This window comes from Anastrepha obliqua, chromosome 2 (genome assembly GCF_027943255.1).
Source record: "Anastrepha obliqua isolate idAnaObli1 chromosome 2, idAnaObli1_1.0, whole genome shotgun sequence".
Lineage (NCBI taxonomy): Eukaryota > Metazoa > Arthropoda > Insecta > Diptera > Tephritidae > Anastrepha > Anastrepha obliqua.
In genome coordinates, this window is record NC_072893.1 from 92,030,647 (window position 1) to 92,057,982 (window position 27,336).

General features: G+C 35.8%; 2 protein-coding genes across 8 annotated transcripts in view; one reads left to right on the forward strand and one right to left on the reverse strand.

Annotated features, from left to right (window-relative positions):
* LOC129239679 (E3 ubiquitin-protein ligase highwire) overlaps window positions 1-27,336 on the reverse strand; it is a 69,621-nt gene that overhangs the window by 16,479 nt on the left and 25,806 nt on the right. The window lies entirely within an intron of this gene.
* LOC129239681 (uncharacterized) overlaps window positions 1,321-27,336 on the forward strand; it is a 36,178-nt gene continuing 10,162 nt past the window's right edge. Inside the window, exon 1 of one of the 7 annotated variants that reach the window (XM_054875385.1) lies at window positions 1,321-1,378. The gene's annotated coding sequence lies outside the window, so the exon portion shown is untranslated. Of the gene's footprint in view, window positions 1,394-10,861; window positions 10,928-11,091; window positions 11,152-23,898; window positions 24,011-27,336 lie in introns of those variants that run through there. The other 6 variants (XM_054875384.1, XM_054875382.1, XM_054875389.1 and 3 more) reach the window with 6 other exon arrangements.

The following is a 27,336-nucleotide window of genomic DNA, read 5'->3' on the forward strand; positions in this document are numbered from 1 at the left end:
GCCGATCATTATCATAACGGCCACGTTGCTGATTGCTCACATGTCACCGGTACTGGTTATGGATACAAAACTTATGGCATAAAACAAAAAAGGAAAGTTTGAAATATACTAACGGCAACTCTTGGTAGTTAATGGTTCTTTGAATATAATTATGCCTTGAACTAACTTCTCATAAAAATCATCCTCCGGCCAGCGGTGAAGGGACAGCCTTTGGCTAAATAAATAGACTCGTTCCGACATGGTATAACTGTAACCGGACATGGTATAACTGTAACTCCATTGCGTATTGAAACTGCTTCTTTGTCATTGAACTAAGCAGACTTGATTTGAGTTTGCTTTACTACAATATATAACTCTTGTAAAAACTTGTAAAATATATTCCAATAAGAAATATTAGAAAAAAGGTATTTTATAATTTAAACTGCGTTTTCCAAATTAAAACTCTCTTAGCATATTATGATAATTTACATAAATATTTTTTTTCACAATTACCATTTGTTGTAAAGTGTATTTCTAGCTGCTGAAGTATGTACCTCAATAGAATTACAAATCTACATGGATGTTTACCTTAGCAGCACCATCACAATTTCTCCCTCTCCCTAGCCCTGCTGTTTACTCTCTATTGTTTATTGATCATTTATTATCCCATGAAGAGTTTAACAGGAATTTCAGAAAACTCGATTGTATAATATGGACCCAAAAATCCAAACATATAAAACCGCAACAGAACCACAAGTGGGGAGAAAGAGAAGTATACGAAAAATAAACAAACAAAAAAATGCTTCAAAAGCTCATAGTGTCCAAAATGTACAAGCCAAAGTAGCCACACATCTTTCATGTGTCTGAGAAAAGGTGGAAAATAAAAAGTTGGGAGCAGGCAATTGAAGAGCAAACAAAAAGTCAGTAAATGTAAACAAAATGAATAAATGCAGAACTAAAGTGCAACGTGCGATAAATGAACAACTTCAAACGAACGCGCAGCAGAGATACACAACTACATATTTGAGAGCGGCAGGAGTAACGACTGAGCTGTTGGTGGGCTCACGTACGAGAGCTTAATTGAGTTGCCGCCAAGTCGTCACAGCGTTTTAAATTTCTTCTTTTTTTGTGTATGATTTTTGAGCAGAGCGGGAAGTGGAGGCGGCAAGTCGGTGGCCCCAACCGCAGCAGAAGCAGCATTTGTTATAGAAGCTTTTATGCGCGCCAAGCGATCTACACAAGTGGTGTTAATATATATATACGTATAAGTACATGTACATATACATACATATATATGGCCGCTACTGCCGCTCGCCGAAGTCAGTATGTGATCAGTATAGAATCTGACGTCGCGGCCGGTAGATCAAGCGGGTTCGAGAGCGGGTGTTATTTGTGATGTGTAAGTGTGAAGGAGGTGTGCGCGTGTCAAAAATAAAATATTTAAAAGCATTTGAAGAGGAAAAATTATAGTGAACAAAAACAGTTAAAACAATTTTTTAATACAATATTTTTTTAGTATTTGCTCAAAATTGTTATATGTAAATTTGTGTAATTTTCCACATCTTAAATAGCAAAAAAGCTAAAAATGTAAAAAATATTTTAAAGCAATTATGCAAAATATCTACTTATTGAAAATAATAAATTTGAAAAATAGTATAAACAAAAATCAATTATAATGAATTACTAAAACGCTTAAAGCACGAGTCAATTGGGAGATAAAAGCAAAAACCCATAAACATACAGACATAAACACAGGCATGCAAGCATATAAATGATCTTGTATAGAAATTCAATCAATCATACATACAGACTTTAGCAAACAGCCAACGGTCAATGTTATGAGCGCAAATTTCTACACTTAATTACTGAGGGAAGGACAGAAACAAACAAAACAAAAATAATTTCAAATAAAACGAGAAAAAAATAAAACTTAATAATATTATTTTTTAAGAATGAGAAATAAAGTAAACAGCAGTAAAAATAAGCCAATAAGACAAGTCGTTAATGAGACAGCATTTGAAAAAACAAATTAAAATAGCAGAACAAAATGAAAACAAACGTTTACACACAGAAAATCTGACACTGCATACACATACTTACATATGTTTGTATATACAAAGGTTTGTAGATATGCACAGCAGTCTTCTAAAGCACAAGCTAAGATGCAAATTCGTTGCGGCAACACAGCGAGCACGTCGATCGGTCGGTCGGTCGCATGCGTCAAGCCACTGGCTTCCTATTGTAAACGCTTGCACAGGCAAGTGAGGCTGCCGGTCGCCATAGTTCAAGCCACCACTGTCTAGCCAACATTGGCACAAGCGCAGATTTTATTTCGCATTCAGCAAGACGCAAACACACAGCAGGTTAAACGCAAAAAAAGCAAATGAGAAGAGGCAGTATACTCTGTATGCGGAAGAAAAGTTCAGGAGGTTCAACGTCTGAGTCTACTCCTGCTCCCGCTAAGTTCCGTCTGGAATTTCACGCGCTAGCTGGCTGTGTGTGTCTAACTCCGGCAAGTGGATGCACGAAAAGCCATTTCAGAATATACAAGAAAACAAACAAGAAAAAAGCGTGGAAACGTTACCGAAGTTCAGTTTGCAAGTGCAAGTGGCGAAGACCAGTGATCCTCGTAGAAATTCATAACACAAACTGAGGAGTAAAGTAAAACTGAGGGGTTTAGTAAAGTAAACGTGTGATTTGTTATAATAAAATTTCATATAAAATCGGAGGAATTATAACAGCTATTAGAAGCCACAGGGATTATTAATCTATCTCTACAAAACCGAAAGATCCACGATTTTTTTTTTTTTTAATATCTTACTTAGAAATTTCGTGATCACAATAAACATTTAGTTTCGACATCAATTTGAGGTAGAGTTAATATCTCAAACCGCAAATCACCAACTTTGATTTTAAACAAAAATGATAGAATACAAAATTGCACCCATCAGAGAGGAATGATTTCTGTGTGTCGTCACACTGGTACAAAAATGAGAAAACGTGAACAAGAATGCAAAGAAAAAAGAAATTACGCAATAACAGAATAAATTGCTGGGTTTACAATCACCAATTGCACCAGTGTGACGTCACACACACACTGCCACATACAACGTGGGTTTTAAACCGTACTTCCACCAAAAATGAGTTTCTCAATTTCAGAAAAATCTTTTTCCAAACTTGACCTCAAATATGATTCTTCAATTGGTCCCGGCATTATAATTCGAAAGGCCATAAATATTATTTATTATATATTTTCTTATTTTTACTCTGAGAAATGAATTGGTTTTAAAATTCAGTAAATATTCACATATAGTTATATTCATATATAGAAATTAATTAATTTAGTATTCTGAAGAACTGTCGTCGATACTGAAAATTTTGTCCATTTGAGTAAATTGAAGCCAATTCTCGACGCCGAGGCAGTCTCGATACGGTTTCGATCGTAGGTTCCCGTCCTTTAGTAGTTTCCTTTTCGCTATATATAGGTATATATCAGTTGTTTTTTAAGAGCTTGTGAACATAAAATGTTAATAGAATTATTTGTGGAATGAGGTAGAAGCATGAAATCCACTTATTTTTTGTTTTTTATATCAGACATAAGTCCTCCGCAGCTATGAGTTACATATTCCATTCGATCAGTCAATGGTGATTTGAATATTGCAACATATCGTTTGTTACGCGCGCTGTATGGCAAGTTGCGCCGTCTTGTTGGAACTAAATAGCGAAAGAAATAAGAGCCGATGAAGTTCCCACAATATGGAAACGTTGTTTTGAAGTTAAACGATTCATGACTTGCCAAACCTCACTAAACAGAAATGGCAACAACATTTGCCATTGTCAGTTGTGAAGCCGTAGTTATCGATTGCGATAGTTCTCATGCAGCTAAAAAAACCACACAAAAAAAACAAATGAGAGTTAATATAAGAAACCAAGATAAATAGTGTCTGCAACCCCCGTTAGATTGAAAAGCATTCCCGAACTGACCTATCAACAGTCTTTAGAGGTAGTAAATTTTGAACCGAGTAAATAAGATCAAGATGCATAGTCCTTCCTATAATTTTTCTTACAAGAGACGGAATATATCTTATGATATCTCGAAAAGTGAATCGCTGCTATCCTCAAGTATCGAAAAATAAATGCACATGCATACAAAAATATGCACATACATAAGTACCCCTGTTAGAAATGAAGACAACATTTTTTTTCAAAAAACAATTTTTCTTCAACATAGTCCCCTTTTAGAAAGATACACTTCTTCCAATGCTCGGGCCATTTTTTAACCTCTCCAAAAAATGGTATTTGTCCAAAATATGCCTCTGTCTCGGCGATGACTTCATCGTTTGAACTAAATTTTTTCCCGCGAGCCATTTCTTTATGTTAGGGAACAAGAAAAAGTCGCAGCGTGCCAGATCGGGTGAATACCAAAAGTGTGCAATTCATGCACTTTGGCGGCGACATCTCCGGATTAATGTGCGGATCGTTCTTCCTTTTTCTAAAAAAATGCATGAAGATGACGCCGTTCGCACTCCAAAAAGCCGTCGCCATGACCTTTCCGACCGATGGGAGTTGCTTAGTTTGTGGTGTGTAATGATCAATCCAGGGTTCGTCACCGTGACAATTCGGTGCAAAAATTTCTTCAGATCTCGCTTAAATGGCTTCAAACACTGCTTCGGAGTTAACAGCCGCATCAGTGAATTACCGTTCGACACTGCTCTTTTTCCATCTTAGCAAAAATCTCGAAACACGTCTTACTGGAATAGTTGCCAAATCAAAACTAACCTATCAATCAGTCTGAAATTTGTTTTGCAGTTGAAAAGTAGAAACGATGTTCAATTTCGTTAGCCCCAAAAACAGACACAATAATTTTTTTTTTTTTTTTTTTTTTTTTTTTAATTAGCGTTCTTACGATTCCCAAACTGGGAATATTTTATATTTTATCACGTTAAAACAACAACAGAAATCAGAATTCGAAGTTCGAACCGTGTTTTCTTCTCATTACGATACCATCAATTATTCTAAAACTTCCTACTGGGTTGTTATTCCTGCATCAATACATTCCATTGACAATATGCACTCACATGGGCATAAACAGTTGGCTGCAACTGTACTGACTTGTGGCATTTATGGGAAAGAGCTTAGAAGTCACGTATGTATTTATAAGTATATAACAAATCTCAGAATTTTACATACATATTTAGCCTTTGCCTTGCATCCACAGCTGCATTCGCTTCTTCTACGCCTGGATTTACTGAATATTCATTTTATTGTATTCGCATTCACTTTCGCGTTTCATTTCATTATTTTCGCATTCGAAGCGAGGAGGAGTGGCAATATGAGACGGTGCAAGAGAGTAAAAATACTGTTCGAAGCAATGTAGACGAACTGGCTGTATTTTTTCGCATATTCAAAAATAAATAAATGAATACTGAAATCTATGGTAAAATTAATAATAAAAAAACGTAAAAATAGCATTTCGAAACATTTTGAGTTTTTGAAAATTTTCTCAAGAAACCATTTAAAACGCGAGGGATTCATTGCTTTTTAGTGCTGGTCCACCAATGGAAATTGTTTCTCGTTGTAGTTTTTTGTATGAATAGAATGCACAACGCTATTTCAGATATTTTTGCCATCTTCACAGATCATTTGCTAGCTTTTTTTTTTTGGGTATCATTTATTTATACTTTTAAACGTATGCCACACGCCCCCAAATTTAATGCTTTCGGACGTCGAACCGCAATTGAATTCAGCTCAATTTTGATATAAAAAGCACAGAAATCTGCCAACGCAGCGAAAATGCGGTTACAATTGCAAATAATGCATCCCGCACTTCGCTCCGGCGAGCATTGAAAACGATTGACGAACTGCACAGATATGCATAGACCCAAAACAGACTCAGCAGCGCGCGTTGGCTCATTACGTAAACTAAACGAGCGTAAAATATGGCAAACAAGCTGATTTTACAGGCGCACTGGGACTGATAGACTATTTCACGTGGTGGACTGATTGACTGACTGACTAACCATGTGATAGCTATTTATGCAAATGCCGAATGAAATTTACACTTGCGGAGATAGAGCAAGGCGCAAAGAGAGAGGGAAGTACGTGGTGGAAACGGAGGTGCAGTGCTATGTTGTGTGGCCAACTAAGGTGTCACTTTCATTTATAGAAACAAATTACAATTTTATGACACTTTAATAAGTCGCGCACAATATTTTACTGCGTCAGACCGTCAGTCAGCAAACAATCGAACAAGTCAATGTAGTCGTCGTGCATTTAAAAATGAATTTGAATAGTGATGAGAGCACAAGCCGATGCTGGGAATATGGAATACTGAAGTCCAACCGGACTGGCTCGTAATACAAGCTGAATGCACACTTAAAATGTTGAGATAAATAACACACTCATATGCATACAGAGGTATGTATGTATATCTGTAGATGTTTTTCCCTGCCTTAATAGGCGCAAAGGTGCTTATTTATGCTCGAAGTCATAGAATTGTTCTAGTAATTGAACAAAAAAGAAAAGAGAACTCCAAAAAATTTACGAATTTGTTTTCTAAGCAAATGAGATGTTACGCCCACATAAAATGTGCACTTACCTGTCTACCATACTCGCCTGTCTCTTAGATCAAACTATTTAAGGTGATGTGGATATGTTAATTTTAGAATGTTATTCACATTTAAGATTATCAAAAACTTTTTTCTAAATTATTCATTACACAAATACACATGTTTGTGTACTCATTAACACATTTATCTTAACATATATATGGTACATGCATACATACATATATCACATTCACTAGAGAAGAGCATCGGCATTTGTTCAGATAATTTGTGTTTAGGGCTACCTCTCGAGGGTAAGGTTTACCTTGCGGAAGTATTTTGAAGCTTGAAGCAATATTTTCGAGTACGTTCATATCCTTAATGGTGCTCACACTCATCAACGTAAACATGATGAAACAACGATCTACGATACTACGGAACGGAACGGTGGTGAGAATTCATTTACATTCTCTCATTAGTTCATTAGTTTCATCGTGTCAGCTGATACGGGCGTACGTTTACGTTAGTGAGTGTGAGCACCATAAGCCGTAGAATAACTCTTTCTTCCATTACGCAAGTGGAAGAGAACTTGAAGCAAACAAATCCTGGAGCAAGGTGCATAGTGTATTTTTCACAAGTACCGACTGCTCTTTAGAAACTGCAAATACCATTCTCTTCACACATCTAAAATTTCACTTATCTGCAGTATACTTTTTAATAGATTGCTATTGATATTATTGGCTAATTTGCGATACGATTTTACTGATCAATTAAAATTTTAATTTTTAGCATGGACTTTGCGACTTTGTAGAGGACATTTCCAAACTACAGTTTGCTTTCCACTCATAAGTCTTATTTAATTTATAATTTAAATAAATTTAAATTTTCCATATTTCGTTGGGAATGAATTATTTTCACAAAATGTTGAACTAAATTTTTGGCACTGCCACTCCCTTGGTGGAATATTACGACTTCGTTCGCGGCCGCCGTAGTCGAATGGGTTGGTGCGTGACTACCATTCGGGAATGCGGAGGTTCGAATCCCCATGCATGAAACAGTAAAATGAAAAAGTTGCTTCTAATAGCGGTCGTCCCTCGGCAGGCAATGGCAAACCTCTGAGTGTATTACTGCCATGAAAAAGCTCCTCTTAAAAAGCCATTTGTCGTTCGAAGTTGATTTAAATCTGTTGGTGCCTTCATTTGTGGAACAATATCAAGACGCATGCTACAAATAGGAGGAGAGCTCGGCCAAACACCTGACAGAAGTGAACGCGCCAATTATTTATTAAATTTTTAATATACTAAAATGAATTTGGAATTACAACTGAAAGTGAGTCTATATCGTATTCTGCACATGTTATAAGAAAAATATATAATTGAGAGAATGTGGAAAGAAGAGAAATAGACTCTGGGAATACAGTTTTCCCAGTTTTCAGTTCGGTTTTTTCTGATATTGATGAAGTTTTACACACTTGTCAAAATATAAAAAATATTTCATTTCATTTTTGGTGTTCTCAAGACTCTATGCTTGGATCATTATTATTTAGCTTATTTAACAATGGTGTTGCTTTTTTTATTTTTCTGTAAGTCAAATCTGTTTATCACTAAATAGGTTGGCTGAAACACACAAAAAATTGTATCTCTATCTATCAATACATCCTTTTGCTTGGAATTTATTTAAAGTTGACTTATGACTTGTGTCCACTTTTTTCAATGGAGTGAAAAAAATGGTGATTTTTTAAACATGAACCTTTACCGGATGCTTAACAGTTCGCTGAAGTAATCGATTCTCAGCAGTACACCACGACCGACGTATGCAACTATTTACCTAAAGGAAGAATCAAGATTCATTCTTTGGCTACATTAAAATTACTTTTTCTTCGACTTTATAACAAAACAAATCAATGATCTTCTTGCTTTCGAGTGGTACTTTTTTTGAGCCTCGTCCGGGAAGTTGTTAACGTTTTTAGCTTTTTCACACGCGGAACTCATTTTATAAAAACAACGAACACTTTCTATATTTCTCACAAAACTCACAAATAGCACAAAAGCGTATTGCAAAAAGGATACGCCTATTTAGCAGCATTCCTTGTTTTTATCACGGAACTGTAAGTTTGAATTTTGCCGGTCACGTTTCCATTGGACAGACTGTATATGAATTATGTGTCTTTCATCCACATAAAATGACACTTGATGGCTTGTTACAGGAAAACTGCTGTTTTAGTGTGAAACCCACCGGAGGCACTGAAGACGAGAACTTTAGAAAATTTATCAATGTAGTCCTATTTGGGAAATATCCAGAATTTGGGTTTGCAAGGAAATACCACCACCAGGAAATAGTTACCAAGATTTTTCGTTTCTTTACACACCTCTCAAGTTTTCTGTAATCAACAAAAACTCATATAAAAAAGTCCGATTTTCCTAACAAATCATAAAAAAATGTATGGAAGCATTGACTGGTTATAAATAAGAAAAACTTTTTCTTTTAAAAATTGTTTTTCAATGTCAGCAAAACACGATTTTAGAAAAATACATGTTTTCTTGAGTAACATAGAAAGCCTCTAAGTGCACCTACACTATAGAAATGGACGGTAATGCAAGCATTAAAAAACACTAACTAAACTTATCCCTAAGCACGAGTTAAATTTGCATTTACCTTTTTCCTTCTGTTGTAAGGTACAGAAAAATGTGACTTGGGGCCTTTCTATATTGAGATAACGATATACGAGGTGTGTTCAAAAAATATCGCGAATTTTGAATTTTCGCAGGTTACGTATGTATATTCGCATTTCGATTTTTTTGTGGCGATGGTTGGTCTCTCCCTCATGCCGACGAGTTCGGCCATTTTGAATGTTCAGTTAATTGTTGACAGCTGCCATGCTTGCACGTGTTTCGGCTCGTCTCCGATTTTTACCTATTCAAAAAGATGGATCAAAGAACGTATATCAAATTTTGTCTGAAAAACGAAATTAAGTGCGCGGATGCATTCCGAATGTTGACTGTGTCATACGGAGAAGCTTCTTTGGACCAAAGCAACGTTTATCGGTGGTACAAAATGTTCTCAGAAGGCCGAGAAGATGTGAACGAACAGACGAAAAAATTCATGAAGTGAAGAAAATGGTATTGGCCAATCGTCGAACCACCGTTAGAGAAGTTGCTGAGGACCTAGATATATCGATTGGCTCGTGCCATTCGATTTTTTTCAATGATTTGAGCATGAGATGGGTCGCCGCAAAATTCGTACCAAAACTGCTCAATTTCGACCAAAAGCAGCATCGCATGAACATTGCTAATGAGATGTTGGACTCTGTCCGCGACGAGCCAGATTTGCTCCAGAGGGTTATAACTGCTGACGAATCGTGGGTTTATGGTTATGACGTGAAAACAAAGCTCAATCATCCCAATGGAAGCTGCCGCACGAACCAAGACCGAAAAAAGCGCGCCAAGTTCGGTCGAATGTAAATGTTTTGCCTACCGTTTTCTTCGATTGCAGGGGTGTTGTGCATCATAAGTTCTTGCCACAGGGTAAAACGGTGATTGAGGAATATTACCTTGCATCACGATAACGCCCCTGCTCACACATCGTTGCTTGTGCACGACTTTTTGGCCAAAAACAACACACTAATGATGCCACAGCCACCGTATTCCCCAGATCTGGCCCCCTGTGACTTTTTCTTGTTCCCGAAACTGAAGAGGCCCATGAAAGGACGACGCTACGCTACGATTGATGAGATAAAGACGACATCGAAGGAGGAGCTGAACAAGATAAAAAAATAATTTTTTGAAGTGCTTCGAAGATTGGAAAAAACGTTGGCACAAGTGCATAATATCTCATGGGGATTACTTTGAAGGGGACAAAAGAGATATTAATGAATAAATAAATAATTTTTGAATAAAAACACAAAATCGCGATACTTTTTAAACCCACCTCGTATACATTAATATTGTTAACTTGGAGAAACGCAGAAAATCTTTGAATTAAAAAATCAGTAAACGGTGAACAGTAGCTTAAATACGAAATTATTTTAGTGCAAAGAAATAATGATTTACATATATGACCTATCAGCTGGTTGTCATGACATTAATTCCGACGTTGAAAATATCACTATTTTTGTTTAGTACTAAAAATGCGAACAAAAACGATCATATTTAAATATAGCACTCGCAAGTAAGCATCAACATACACACATGCATATGGACGTGTGCGAAATAGTCCAAAGACATGCTAAATTTGAAACAAAATAAATTCAAAAATTGAAGGTTAAGCGCGTCGCAAGCAAAATAAATTGTGAGGAAAGAAGAAAAGAAAAAAAACAGTTGGTCAGCGGGCGGCAATCGTAACAGCAGTAGTAGGCGGCAAAGTTGAAACAGGCGTCGCACAGTGGCACTGGGAGCTTGTTACAAGTAAATATTGTTTGTGTGATGAGTGATTATATTGAGTTGACTTCGATTATCAATAAACACGAAGTCTGTTCTTTTTTTTTATTTTCTCGTGTATTTTGTTTGCCGTTATTAAATTTCATTAATGTGCGAGACCCAAACAACGTGGCGGTAAAAAAGTATGTGGTCAACTTGTTGTGCAAGCAAAGCACATTGCAAAAAATCGTAAACGGATTAGTTGGCGTAAAGTAAAAAAAGAAAAAAATAAACGCATTGAATAAATAATTGCCGTTAGCATTTCACATATTCTATATTTGTAAAGTAAATGAGCCAGCCGAATTCAATAAAATACACTGTAAGAAAAAAAATATTTACAGAAATGCAAAAGTATGCAAATTTTTTTGGTTTCGTATGTATCAGGCGTTCCCAAACTCCTGTGCATTGCGGGGTTCCAAACTTTTTTGTACCGCGTCTGTCATAGAGAATATATGGTTTTCGACGCCCTTCTGAAAAAATGCTGATCAAAATAAAATACTATGTAAATCATACTGTTATAGTGGATATTAAGATGACTTCATTTATTGCTTAAACTTTAACGGCATTCTTGTTTTGAGTATTTATTAGAAAATATAATATAACAGTTCAGTCATTGAGAAGAATGAGCGTGCTTTTCTGAACATCATTTCTCGATATAAGTACGAAGTGGCAAACGGTAAAAGAATATGCAAAGCTATAATACTAGGAGTGGAGCATTATTGGTATACGAGTACCCTGCACCTACCGAACTTTAGTTTTAGTAGACAGCTTTACATGTTGCCCCGTTCAATTTTTAAAAATGCAGATGAGGGGGGTTGTTTTGCAAAGATCTCAAATTTAATCGTATTGGTCAACATTATCTTGAAAATAATTACGAAAATGGATACTTAATGTCGATAAGTGTTGGATTGATATCAATTGCAAATTACTTGGACACGTTTTTTAGCAAGAAGTCTTTTAAACAAAACAAAACACTTAGTAATTGCTCGCTCCTGTTCTACTTTTCTTTTCCATAGTAGCAACTTCTTTTTCAATTTTATTAAACAGTTGAGGCATTTCCTTTCGCCACTGCAATTTATTAAGAATTTTTATGTTTTCTAAAGCGTCGATGAGCATCTGGCAACAATAAACTATTGTTGGGTGTTTGGCCGAGCTCCTCCTCCTATTTGTGGTCTACGTCTTGATTTTGTTCCCAAAATGGATGTTTAACGCTGACTCCGAACGCCAGATTGCTTTTAATAATGAGTTTTTTCGTGACAGAAACACGCTTACAGGTTTGCCATATAATCTGCTGAGCGGCGGCCGCTATTAGGAAAAACCTTTTCTATCTTTTGATTTTCCATGTCCACGCTGGTTTCAAACCCGTGTACGTAGCCGTTCGCTGGATGGCAGTTCGGCTACGGCGACCTCAGCTCATAATAATGTGCAGTTCGTTCGTAATCGCTGAACCTTAAAGGATTGACCACATTTTTTTTTTGTTTTGTTTTAAGCTTTCATACCATATGTATATGGAACTGACATAATAATATAAGATTAAAGATTTAATTTGAATATAGGTTGAAATACCGAGCACGTCAAATTTTTGAGAAAACTCTCATTTTTATAAGTTTTTACTCCCTACGAATAGCCAATTTTAGATTACAGAATTTGTCATTGTCTATCACTTATTAATGTTAATTCAGAATATAATTTCTGCTGCAGAAACAATTGAGTAAAGCCATGTCAAGTGATCCTCGAAAATTTCACTAAGTCACGGATTTGAGCGCAAGATGTCTCGTTGTGTAGTCAAAGTCATGTTAACGCTGTTCTATAAATATTTCGCGCAAATTCCAGTTTTAGCAATTGTTATTAACAATCAAAGTTTTAAGCAAAATTAAATTGAAAAATTAATTACTCCAAAACTACAATAGATAATGACGTGAAATTTTGCATACCAGTCAAGTATTGTCTGTACTATTTTTTAAGTGTTAATAACTCTTTTTATTGTGACAAATAGATAAATAAATAATAACTTTTTGTAATCAGTTGCATTTTTTCATGTTTTCTTTCTTCAATAATCTGAAATTAGAATTTTGTACTTTTACTCCATTCCCGAGATATTGACAGTTTTGTAACTTGATGCGCTTTTCAGTCCTACTCAAAGTGCAGAAAGTGAGACGTAGTTGTACGCTGCTTCAGTTTGCGCGGTCCCTCAAGCCGCCGCGCGACCGATCAGCCGATGGCAGCAATGCCACCGTCGAGCGCATCAAGTTACAAAACAGTCAATATCTCGGGAATGGAGTAAAAGTACAAAATTCTAATTTCAGATTATTGAAGGTAAACGTTTTCCGCACAATTATTCGTAAGTCCGATTGTTTAACAGCGTGAAGAAAACATGAAAAAATGCAACTGATTACAAAAAGTTATTATTTATTTATCTATTTGTCACAATAAAAAGAGTTATTAACACTTAAAAAATAGTACAGACAATACTTGACTGGTATGCAAAATTTCACGTCATTATCTATTGTAGTTTTGGAGTAATTAATTTTTCAATTTAATTTTGCTTAAAACTTTGATTGTTAATAACAATTGCTAAAACTGGAATTTGCGCGAAATATTTATAGAACAGCGTTAACATGACTTTGACTACACAACGAGACATCTTGCGCTCAAATCCGTGACTTAGTGAAATTTTCGAGGATCACTTGACATGGCTTTACTCAATTTCGAAGTAAAACAATATTTAGAAGTGGTTCAAACAAAAACAGTTACACATAAAGCAAATTAGTCCCAACAAAGCAGAGAAAGTGTGGGCGCATTTTTTTAATATTTAAAGAAAAGTGTGATCTCAAGCACCAAGAATATCATTAATTTAGTTCAGATTGGAATCTCATCATATCTGCGGATTCCTCAACTAAATAAATCTTCAGATCGTCGGCATTTAACAGCATGTTGATGAAAAAATAAACAGCAATGGACCCAGAATGCTACCGTATTGCACGCCAGGAATTGCAAAAAAAGATTGAAATTGAACATCACCGAGTGCGAACATTAAATTGTGTGAACAATTTGAACATCATCAGCCTTCAATTCAAAATTAGATTTCTATAAGCCAGAGAAGTACATAGAATGAAAACCCAGGCAAGCGAGTTTGTGAAACTTTGTCGAAGGCTTTAGAAAAGTAGGTGTACATGCAATCAACTTGCCCCCCTGAAGAGAATGCTGAGATACAATACTCACTAAAGACAGCCAGACTTGGAAGATTGATCATAAGAATGTGCCGAAAGTGGGAACTTTTACCGCTCATAAAAAAATGCAGATGATATTTTGTTTGTCCCTTATACGAGAATCGATTTATTGATTTCCAGTTATCATTTGAATAAGCTTTTTGGCCTACCATACCCTCTTACTTTTGCACAAAATCTACTATTTGAAAGTACCTGGGTACCTCGCCCTCAGAATAACTGCCACGAAGTCAGTGAGAAACTCAAAACTTCTCGCTGCTAGATACAAAACCCAAACGTCAGAAAGACAGTACTTGGTGCATGTGACTCGACTTTGGAATTTTCTTCCCCAAAATTTAGTATCTACATATATGTAGCATGAAAACATTTAGACGCGAATTTCAAAGATATAAGGTTGTCAAAAAAATCTAGCGGTATTTTTATTGAATTTTCAATTGTTCATAAAATTGGTTATAATAATGCGATTTAACGACGAGATGCCAACTTCATAATGCCCCTCTTATAGAAGCTCGCTTCCCTATTGTCAAAAAACTCGGAGAGCCAATTTTCACAGGACTCTCTTGAGGGCAACTTCTGACTACCAAGCTCGTTCGCCATGGACAGAAATAGGTGGTAATCACTTGGTGCGAGATCCGGACTATACGGTGGATGCAAAAGAATCTCCCATCCGAGCTCCCGGAGCTTCTGGCGCGTCACCAAAGATGTGTGTGGCCTGGCGTTGTCCTGATGGAAGACAATTCGGCCTCTGTTGATCAAAGATGGCCTCTTCTGCATGAATGCTGCATTCAAGCGGTCCAATTGTTGGCAGTACAGGTCCGAATTGAGCGTTTGGCCATAGGGGAGCAGCTCATAGTGGATGATTCCCTGCCAATCCCACCAAACACACAGAAGAACCTTCCTGGCCGTCAATCCAGGCTTGGCCACCGTCTAGGCAGCTTCACCGCTTTTCGATCACGACCGTTTACGCTTCACGTTGTCGTAAGTGACCCACTTTTCATCGCCAGTCACCATCCGCTTCAAAAACGGGTCGATTTTGTTGCGATTCAGAAGCGATTCGCATGCATCCATACGGGCAAAAATGTTTTTTTGCGTCAAGTCGTGTGGCACCCATGCATCGAGCTTCGTTTTGAATCCAAGCTTCTTCAAATGGTTTATAACGGTTTGATGACTCATGCCCAGCTCTTGGCCGATGCTACGGCTGCTACTATGCCGGTCTCTTTCGATCAATTCAGCGATTTTATCGCAATTTTCGACGACAGGCCTTCGGGACCGTGACGCATCTTCGATCACCTCTGCACCAGAACGAAAACGTTGAAACCATCGGTGTGCGGTGGAAATGGAAACTGTATCGGGTCCATAAACTGCACAAATTTTATTGGCAGCATGAGATGCATTTTTGCCTTTATCGTAGTAGTACTGTAAAATATGCCGTATTTTCTCTTTATTTTGCTCCATGTTTGCGACGCTATAACTCACGAACGACTAAAAGCAAACAACAATTAATCAAACACGTGTTAGCACGTGAAAAGAGCTTTCCAAAAAGCTCTAGCGTGAACCGATGCGACGAATACAACTAGAACTACGCGCTTGCAAAGACATGCTTACGGAAATACCGCAAGACTTTTTGGCCAACCTTATATATTAGTACTAAGAGAGATAATTTTAATTTTAATCATAAGTAAGTTAACTTGATTTATTTTTCTTTGAAACTTGAAAATTTTATTTACCAAATGGTATTAAATTTAAAATTATGCTATTTATGTCCATAAACATGACATTTCATGAAAATCATATACTGGCTTCGGTTCCTTTCGACACTTAGACGCTTCTTTACTTGTTTTCTACATTTTCATACAACGCATTCGTGCAATTAAAATTCGTAAATTGTAGAAAGTGTCAGACTTACTATAACATAATAAACTTTGCGAAGAAATAATTAAAAAATACTACTTATATATAAATTTTTTCTATCGTATATTTTTTGCTCATTTTAATTACAATTACAATTGAATTATTTTTTGCAACAATTTTGCAAATAATTTTTTCTACGGTGAGTTATCGCCAGTGCAGCAATTCAACGTAGTCAATTTGCGCTTCAATTCAACTGTATGCTATAAATTATACATATGTATGTACATATATGTATGTATGGAAATTTTTATTTGCATTTTATTGCAACCGCAAAGTGTGCTATAAAAGAATGCAAAACACGTCTTAATATTTGAATATTTCAAATAACTTTCGCAATATTTTTTGCATTCCCTGCCAATTAAAAAATAATTAGTAGAAACTTGCAACAATTGAAGAACTACCTCTGCTCAAAAAGTACCAGGGATTTGTTAATAAAATTAATTGATGTTTATTTTACTCCATTCATGGTAATCTCCATGCGAACCAATTCACATGCTCCAACTCGTTTTTCAATCTTCAAAACACTTTTCATAGGCCAATTTTCGAATCGCTTGCAGCCCCATTCAGCGAATTCTCCTTTATCGCTTCAATCGTCGTCGCTAAACGTTTCACTAAGCTCAAATAATACCCCTTATTAATTGTTTGGCCTGGCGAAAGGAATTCGGAATGAATCGCACTACGAAAAGCAAAGAAAACGGTCAACAAAACCTAATTTTGTAGCGACTTACTCGAGGTTTTTTTGGTTTAGGCTCTTCTACGAAACTCCATTTCTCTGATTTCTACTTTGTTTCGTTGCCAGATTCCCTCAATATTTTGGCTGCATCGATGCGGCAGAGACGCCAATATTGGTCAATATCTCCCTCATGCTCATAAGACGATCTTTCAATATTTGAGTAAAATATTCAATACTTTTCAGTTAGTTTCGTCACAGAGATAGATGGATGACCGGGACACTAGACAAATTGTGAAGCAGAGCATATAGTGCACCTTAAACTCTTTGTCCCATTCATACAATTGTGTTTTTGGCATTGCCGAGTATCCATAGAAATACAAAATTACAAACACTCTTTGTTGTACTAAATTTGAGACACCGAAATTCGTCGAATACACCAAACAATGACTAACTGTCAGATTGTACGCGAAAAAGGCTCGTGCTATAATATCTCAAGAACGATTCAATCAAATAAAAAATTTCGGAAACTTTTGGAACAGAATATGGGCAGATCAAGTTAGACAAATTAAACTGCTTAATCAAATCCCAGAAAGCATACAACCTCAGAAACGGTACACATGTTCACATATTGCACATACATGCATACCTACATACTCGTAGTACAACAACACAACTGTAGCTCTGATTGCGATTGCAATTGCCACAAGTACAGGAAATGCGTTGCAACACAAAACACAAATTCGCGTTAATTTAATTTCCTCTCATCAAATCATTGCAATGTTGACCAGATACTCCGCGCTGCTGGTGACGGATACCACCACACACAACTGACAGTCAAGTCAATCGACGTCACTCACGCAAAGGGCACTGAAAAAAAATAATGAAAGTAAGCGAAAAAAAACTGGAAATCAAGTTTTTTTTTTTAGCCACAGTCCTCCCTCATCCTCCCTCATAGCGCCCCCGTTGTCTCACCTCTTCCGCTCGTTTCTTTGGAATATAATATAAGTATGCCATATACTGCATTTCGTATTTCAGAGTGCAGTGTTGTGTCGTGTCGTGTCGCGACTTTTTATTAACTCTACCGCCCGGTCAGTGATCCAAGCTGATCAGCCTCTAAACGACAGAGATCGTTTAAATACTTAATCATAGCTTTTAACAAAACAACCGATTGTCACGTACAACAATTACGACCTATAAGACGGCTTATTTGCTTTTGTTGAAATGTTAAATATTTTTTAAAGCAGCAAATATAGCGGCGCTTATTTGACAAGCCATCAAAATTTTTCCATATTCACATTCATATACGAACGCACTCATAACAGAGTTGAAATATTTTGGAACAAATATTTACTCACTATTTAAATTTTATGTAGTTCAAAATACAAATACAGATATATTTACAACAATACAAAAATGGTATGGGGGAAGGTAATGCGATGTACGAAGATGGGTCACTAAATCCCTGAAAATGAATAAGGAATGCAAACATACGTTTTATTAATCAGCAAAGCGCCCTTTTAGCTCGATGTACTTTTCAACCCATTTCCGATTTTTTTGAAACCCTGTTTTATTTTTGTTCTTACCGCTGAACCATTTCTTCATATTTGGAAACAGAGTATAGTCCCAAAGGACCAAATGTGGAGAATATGCAGGATAAGAGAACAATTCATGGTCTAAATTATATATTTTTTCCAAAAAAGTTGCTTAATTAACAATTAATGAGTAAAATATATTTCTTACGTCGTCGATAAGAGTTATTTTCCAAAGTCATGCAGATATGGATACAGGCAGTATATTGCAATTTCGCTTTCTATGCTTACAGCTACACAAATAACGGTTGGAAGAGCATTTTGTGGCTTATAAATGGTGTTAAGTGATTGATGATATAATTATATATTTATATATATATATAATTGGCGCTTACACATTTTTTGGTGTTTGGCCAAGCTCCTCTCCCATCTGTGGCGTGCGTGTTGATATGCCGCAAATTTTTTATAAGAGGTGCTTTTTCATGGCAGAAATACAGTCGGAAGGTTGCATTCCCTGCTGAGGGCCGACCGCTATTAGAAAAAACGTTTTCAATCAGTTGGTGTTTCATGAACGGAGATTCGAACCCGAATTGTAGTCACGCACTAACCCATAACGGCGGCCGAGGTATAATTAGGTGATGAAAAATCAGTGAGTACAATGTCCGTAAAAGCTAACCATATAGCTTTTGAATAAATTTTACAAAAACTTCTTAGATTTGTTTTAATTAAGAATTAAAAATAAACGGTAAACATCTGCTTTAACTTTATAAAACATAATCAAACACTTTCATTAGAAATTCAAAGTTCTGAATCAATATGGCATTTGCCATACAAATACATATTTATGATTTAAAATCGAAAAGAACTTTTATTCAGAGTCTATTTTTATAACTGTTACAAAGTAACCTACAAAAATTTCTTCCGCGTAACAGATATCGGGCACGAAGAATATACTTCGCGTTAATAAGTGTAAGAACACAACTTTTTAATGTCAAAGTTTGGGCAACTTTTTAAGCTTTGAACAAGTTATTTTTAATCTCAGCAGCACAAGGCGGTCGACGCAAACGCAACACAATCATCGGTTGTAATCCACACACTCTAAACCCACCCGCCTAACCATTCATTTTGAAGAATGGGGATCGTCATCTTAGGAAATACATATCACACTGGAGCCTAACACTCATATTAATTAATTATTGCTTACTAAAGGGTGTTTTTTTAGAGGTTAGGTTTTCAAGATGAAATAAAACGTATATAATTTAACGTTATGGCCAAGTATTTAGCTTTATTATAAAGATAAGGGTTTGCCATTATGTTTTAAAAATGATTTCGGGCAAGTGGCCGCCGCGGCTGGCTCGAATAAATTCCAGCCGAGCGGCCCAAGACGTCAATCGTCTCGGGCTTATCTGCGTAGACAAGCGACTTCACATAGCCCCACAAGAAATAGTCCAGCGGTGTTATATCGCACGATCTTGGAGGCCACGCCACAGGTCCACGGCGCGAGATAATGCGCTCACCAAAACTTTCCTTCAATAAATCGATTGTTGCGTTGGCTGTATGGCATGTAGCGCCGTCTTGTTGGAACCAAAGGTCGTCCACATCAACATCGTCCAATTCAGGCACGAAAAAGTCATTAATTATGGTTCTATAGCGCTCTCCATTGACTGTAACATTATGGCCGGCTTCATTTTTAAAGAAATATGGACCAATGATTCCCTCTGCCCATAGAGCACACCAAACAGTGACTTTTTGAGGATGTAACGGCGTCTCAGCAATGGCTTGTGGATTATGTTCACTCCAAATGCGACAATTTTGCTTATTGACATACCCATTCAACCAAAAGTGAGCTTCATCGCTGAACAAAAACCATTATTTTCGAACCGCGCGAACCGAACCATTATTTTCGTAATAAATTTGCACGATTTGCAAACGTTGTTCAGGTGTAAGTCTATTCATTATGAAATGGCAAACCAAACTGAGCATAAACCAAGTGACAGCTGTCAAAAAGACCATCTACGAAAAAAGTAGTGCCAACTTGAAAACCTAACCTCTAAAAAAACACCCTTTACTTAATAGATCACATACCGTTGGGTTTTCAAGTAGTACCAGTAGGTCTTGATGAATCCAGCTGTAAACCAAACCAAACATACAAGCATTTGATGGCATACAAACTCGATGATGACTTAGACAATTCGACATTTCTTTGTGATGGTAGACTGTTTTTGTAAAGGTTTTCTCTCGGAGATCGTTGATCGCCGTTGAATGGATGACAGGAATAAGAAAACTCATTTCGTTGAGTAAGTGGCTTGTAAATTTTTTTTTAAGAGAAATTTAAAATAATTGAAAGAATTTCGAGCAATAAAGCTCAATTTTTGGCCCAGCCAAAGTTAGCAACAGCCCAGCAACAAGTTAGATCTTTCAAGAGGAACTGTAATGATAGCAAAACTCGTATTTCTCTATAACTCCGTGGCAGCTAACTCGAAATGCGTCTACGAATGTATACAATATAATTTACAGCACAGAGTCAGTATAGATGTTGTCCCGTTAAAAGCGCTGACGGAGTTCTTCATAAAATCTGGATAGTTTAAGACCCATGAAGAATTAGAATTCAAAAAACTTTCTTTCCTCTTAACGTGACTATTTTGTCATTGTCAAATTTTAACCGTCACAATATATAAGTAGAAACACAACTAATAAGCACTTTTTTTAACTAATCGAGTACTATGGAACTCAAAAGCAACCCGAGGATTTATATAAGTACTTTCAAAGCCTTAATATTTTCACAATTAGGACTAGTCGACTTCCCTAACGGGGTCTGCAATTGATACATATTTACTAGACTCCTAAGTAGAGTCAATAAATGAAATGAAGTGATACAATATACAAACAAATAAATGAATAAATAAATAAATGCATTGCTAGTGAAAAAATCACAGATTGTTGAGGAGCTTCGCAGGTTGCCAATGGCAGCTTTGCAGTCGCGTATTGTCGACCCATGAAAGGCCTCGAATTCAATTAAGCCTATTAGGAAGAGTTTGTACGAGTGATTTTGATCAGTGATCGTTGGTTTGTTGCATTCTTTGAGCTTTCATGAAGTTATTAAGTGAATGTGGATGTGTGTGTGCCTGAAAAGTGAGAGTGAGAGTAAGAGTCAAAAAATTAAAGTGCACTAAATTGATAGGAATTGCAAACAACCAGTGAGCAATTGATGATGATATGAATGTTATGGTCAAGAAGTAAAGAAAATTTGAATGAGCAACATATATGTAGTTACTCGGCTGCCATTGAAGTTTTACTCATACATCTTTAAATTTATTATTATTTATTTTTAATTATTTTAGATGTAACAAGTTACAAATTTGTCTCTATTGTACCCAAATATTATTGCGCTAAAAACTTGTGATTTTAATTTTTCCATTCTCGTACGTTAAAGCTAAAAATTTGTTAATGTTAGCACTAAAATCTTTTGAAGGTAATAGAAACAGTCACGCATTTTCTGTCTGCGTAATCTTACAAATATATTTTTAATAGATTAATTGACGTGGATTTTTTAAAATAAAGAAATAAATAAAGACTTAAGTTATTAGAGGCTTGAACGACAGCAAACGGGATGACAGGCAAATTAAGAATTGAAAATGGTCTTACAAATCATAGCTAAGCTTAGTAGAAAAGATAATCCGCATCTTCGGTTTGCACATGAGGCTACTACAACGCAAGTATTATACTGAGACAATGCAAGTTTTGGCCATCCAAAGCAAAATTATGAGAGTTACTTTGGCTGCAACGTCACGGTGGTTTTTGCCAGCAGAATTGTGTCAGCTCATTTCACACGTATTCTTACGCTCTTCCAACCAGTCTTTGTTCAGACAATAACGAAGTATTATAAGCATATTGATTTAGCTTTTTTTTGTTATTTAGCCTCAGAGTTTTAGTTCTTTCTTCATTATATTTTTCTAGTCCGTTATAATTAAAAGTAGTGTTTATAATTTTGTAAAATAAATATTTTTTTTAAATTAGCTCAATAATTCACTCAGTTTTATTTAGCTTTACTTTTTTTAACATCTGATAGGATTACCCGCTATTGCAGTTGTTGTTTGTGTTCTTCTGCTTTCAGCAGTCAAATCTCTCTCTCGCTACTGCAGTGTTGCCTAGCTTTGGATATAAAAACGCTCTGAAATGCTCATTTAAAGAAAATAAAACACCCAATTTTTATTGAATTACTTAAAGAACTTTGTATGCGTCACAAATTGTCTTTAAAATGTGCGTTTTTTTTTTTTAATAAATGTGTTATGGATATGTACAATTTAATTTATGAGTTTTTTGTTAAGATAAACTCTTTTGTTAAGAAAACGACTTTTTTACAAGATAAGGTACTCTTTTTTTAAAAATGTCGTTATAGTTTCTTCAGTAGTATTTTGTTGCTTACTTTTACAATGAATACACCTCTTGATGCCCTATGTCCCACTAAGGATTCAGGACCAGAAGACACGATTACACCTCTACGGTTTTAATTCGCATTCAGTAAATTCAAACGCTGTTTAAAATGTGTAAAATGGTTTTCAATGGTTTTCAAGAACATTTAATATTCTAACATAACCTTAAAAGGAGCAAAAAATTAACTTTACACTTTCAAAATATCAAATTTTATAAGAACCAACAAATTTTCATTAACATTCACAACATTCTTTTGTTTAACAATAAAGTTTTTTTTTTACTTTAGTTTCGGTAGCTTTAAATTTAAAATAAGAAACAAACACCAACGCACTCTCTGATGGGCGCAATCTTGTTTCTATCATTCTTGGTTCTGTGGATTTTTTCGTATATAGCCAACACTATCCCAGTTTTTGACGACCTCTGTCGTAAACTAACCGCTGTCATTACACCTATTACGTAAGCAAATCAGCTGTTTAGTGAATTCTGTACATCGTGCCTACAGCGTATGAAGTTGAAAACTCGAGTCGTTAGATTGCATAAGCATTATAAATTAGAGCAACGGTGCTTATCGAAAAAATTCTTTAGCAATTTCAGATATTCATGATGTTCCACTACAGAAAATAGTCAATAGGAAGAGGTAAAAATGTGGTAGATATGGTGAGAAAATTTACTGATCATTAAGTGAGGATTTGGGATCATTGAAGTAAATAAAAGACAAATCCCCTCATTCGGGTTTCTGTAGAAATAAGAAGAATAAATGACCTACCTATTTGCGAAATTACAGGCTATATACTGGGAATCAGTATTAAAATTTTCAACAAAATTATAAATATGAGAGTCGGAGTGATTTCAGTAATTGGTATAATAAAACGAGAAACTACTTTCGGAACAAAATTATCGATAACAAAGAGTTGCGTACAAGAATTTGTCTTTATAATTTAACATTATATCTTAATTTGTGAAATTTTGTAATTACGGAGTAACCTCTTGATGTCTGAGACACGTCATTACACTTGTTTGCCCTGAGAACGAATGACGTGTCTAAGACGTTGTGTTTAGACAATATTTAATATGCACATTATTTATTAATATTTATTTTAGTTTTCGAGTTTTTCAATTATAAAATTTAATTTTATTATCTGTTTGGAAATTAATGACCATTTTTTCAATAACAGAAAATCAATCAGAAATTAGACTTCAAGAGTAGTCGCTCGACCCGACCTCGTTCCAAAAGCCTTGAGCCTTGGTATCATTTTACGACTTTCATCAAATAATGATTGATATTGTTGTTGCAGCAGTAAGTATTTTAACTTCCCATAATTGGTTGCTTGGTATATGTAGTTACATGCTCCTACATGCCGGGTTTAGATAGCGAGTCCAAAATTTGACCATCTGGGGACAGAAGCGAGATTGGCTTATATGAATCTCTCGTTTTCTTGTCTTATTTAAGAAGATAAGATCCTGTTTTAGATAGGTAACTTTCCTCTGTCCATCTACCAACAATACAGCTTTTCTAGCTCTTAAGCAAAGACTCCACGTGACAAAATTAACACATGGATGGCAGTTTTGCTCAGAAAAAAAAATTTACGAAATAAGGCATACTAGTCAATATTATAAAACAAATTAGGAAATAATACAACAAATATGTTAAAATCCAAATAGATAAAAATCCAATATAAATAAAATGTATACAAATACAATACTTTTTCACAAACAATTTAAATACAAAATATAAAAATTCCAAATACTTAGCACCGCCACCTATGCAGAGCAACAAGGAATTGATATACCACCTGACAACACTGATATTTTATAATTTTGTATATCTAAATACGTAGGCTTTCAAATAATTATACTATATTCATTTTCTGCACTCAATGTTCTAACTAAACAGCTTGCGATGATGCTACTCTGAACTTAATCTTGACCTTTCAATTTGGCTTACTGGGATGCTTTTTAAAGGGGTACAGTTGAAATTTGTTCTATGAATAATTGAATTGGCTTTCATAAGTAACTAATAATTTTCGAAGGAATCAAATAAATCAAAGCAATTAACTTTCAATTTTGTTGATCTAATTTCACAGAAGTAATTATCAAGATGAATAGAGGGAAAACGAATTTTTAGACATTTCAAAAAATTCATAAATTCATACCAATCAAACCCACTTGCAGTGATCTACAACAACGATAGATTACAAGATTGCGCCTTCCCAAGTGCCGTGACATCAGAATATAAATAAAATAAACAAACAAAGAGAAGAGAAAGAGTAAGCAAACGTGAGTGGAAGGCCGAAAATATAAAATAAATTGGGCACACATCGCATCTGCACGTGCATACATTTGCACACAAAGGTTTGCTTATTTTCTGTACTGACGTTGCTCAAATGTCAAATTTGCCAAGAAAAAAGCAGCGGGTTTCCAAAGGTGTCACCTTCTGTATTCTCAACATCTTGATGTAAATATGTATGTAAATATAATAGCTACAATAAATTTACGTACCAACATACAATCTTGCACAAAAGTTTGACATCATCGCAGTTTTTATAACCTTTGTAATTTTTCAGCCATGCAGCCATTGTTATGTCGCAAAACATTCACTAAAAAAATTGCTTTAGTTTAGAAATTTTGAAAGGATTTTGAGTAGCAATACCATCACCAAAAGCTTTCCAGCAAATCTCAATAATTTTAAGATTCGAACTTGATTGTGATCATAGCAGAACATTAATGTTTTGACTCCTTAACAGATTTTGAGTATAAAGAGCCATGTGCGATCTTGAATTGTTCTGTTGGAAGATTGTTTCTTACAAAGAGATAACAAATAAAAGAGATCTTCAACAAAGGATAACAAAAATGACGAAGTGTTTCGACGTATTTTTCATGGCGTATTTATAACAAGACATTCAGAGTATTTATAACAAGACAAAGCTTGACAGCCACTTGAACTTCTGCTGAGAACGCTGCTCAGAGGAATCGCTCATCTTCCAAACGACACTCGCATTTTTTCAATAGCTGCAACTGAAATGTGTTATCCGCTAACAAGTTTCCACTAACTAAATCTAACTAAGCACATTCGCTTTTAGCCGCAGTGCCACTTTAGTGGCTCATGCCAATACTTAGATGTTTCGAAAATGCTCGTCGGGAAATTCTTTACCAGAACATGTGGGAAATTCGTGATTCATTTCTCAGATATAAGCAAATTTCTATTTTTTTCACAATGCATCCTTACTTATCCTGAAAATTTCCGACGACTTTCCTGAATGTAGCTTTTGATCCACTGATCCTAAACTTTTTTTGCACAGGACTACGAACAAAAAGTATTCAATTATTTCGGTGGCATGTAAGGAATTTATAAAGAAATAAATGTTTCTAATTTGTATGTATGTAATATTATGTATATTATATAACATATAATTGGCGCTTACACCCCTTTCCTCGGTGCTTTGGCCGAGCTCTTCCTCACATTTGTGGTGTGTGTTTCACAAATGGAGGGACCTACAGTGTTAAGCCGACTCCGAACGGCAAATGAGGAACTTCTTCATGGTAAAACTACACTCGGAGGGTCGCCATTGCCTGTCGAGGGCGAGCGCTATTAATCATCACTATCATTTGGTGTTTCCTACCCACACTGGGTTTCACGCACATGCCCTATTGGCTTGTGTTTTACATATGGACTGTTAGACAAATTATTGTGGGTTCATTCCCAATTGGTTTTGCCGTCGATTATTAAATAAGCCTGCTCACGTACGTCATAATTTTTTATAATTACGTCAAAATATCAGAATTTGATGTTGGTTTTCGATGGTCGATGTCGAGGTAATAAAATTTTCGAGCAAAAAAAAATTTTTTTTTTAGTTTTTTCTGAGAAAACTTCAAATTACAGTTGCAAACGATTTTACTTATAAGAATTTGCAAAAGGAAGAACAGCTGACAAAAGCCCAAAGCCCAAGTTATAATTTCGGCATATAAGAAAATCAGCTTTCAAAATTTTGACATTTTTGTTTTAAAGATAATTCCTTTCAAATGTTAATCGCAACTGCGCCGTAATTCGGCCATCCGTATACACCAATTTTGAATGACTCGCTGGAGGACTTCGATCAGTATCTCGTTAATAACTTTAGTAATGTTGGCTTCCAATGTCGCAATCAAAGCTGTTTTATCAACAAAGCTTTTAGACTTTACATACCCCCACAAATAAAAGTCCGAAGCTGTAATATCACACGATTTTGGTGGCCAATCCACTCGCTCGAGATGAGAGATAAATTGCTCAACGAAACGACGCAGTAAACCCATTGTTTCACGGGTTGTTTGGTAAGTAGCGCAGTATCGTTGGAACCAAGTGTTGTGGAGATAACGGGCTTCAATCTCCAGCATCAAAAAGTCGTTAATCATGGTGCGATAGCACTCGGCATTCACTGTTACATTGGCGCCAGCCTCGTCTTTGAAGAAATATGGGGCAATGATTCCTTCAGCGTATAGACCGCACCAAACGGTTGTTTTCAATGGATGTAATGGCTGTTCTTGAATGGCTTAGGGTTGTTCTTCAGCCTAAATACGGCAATTTTGCTTTTAACGTAGCCATTATGCCGAAAATGGGTCTCATCGCTGAACATCATAAGTTGGCCC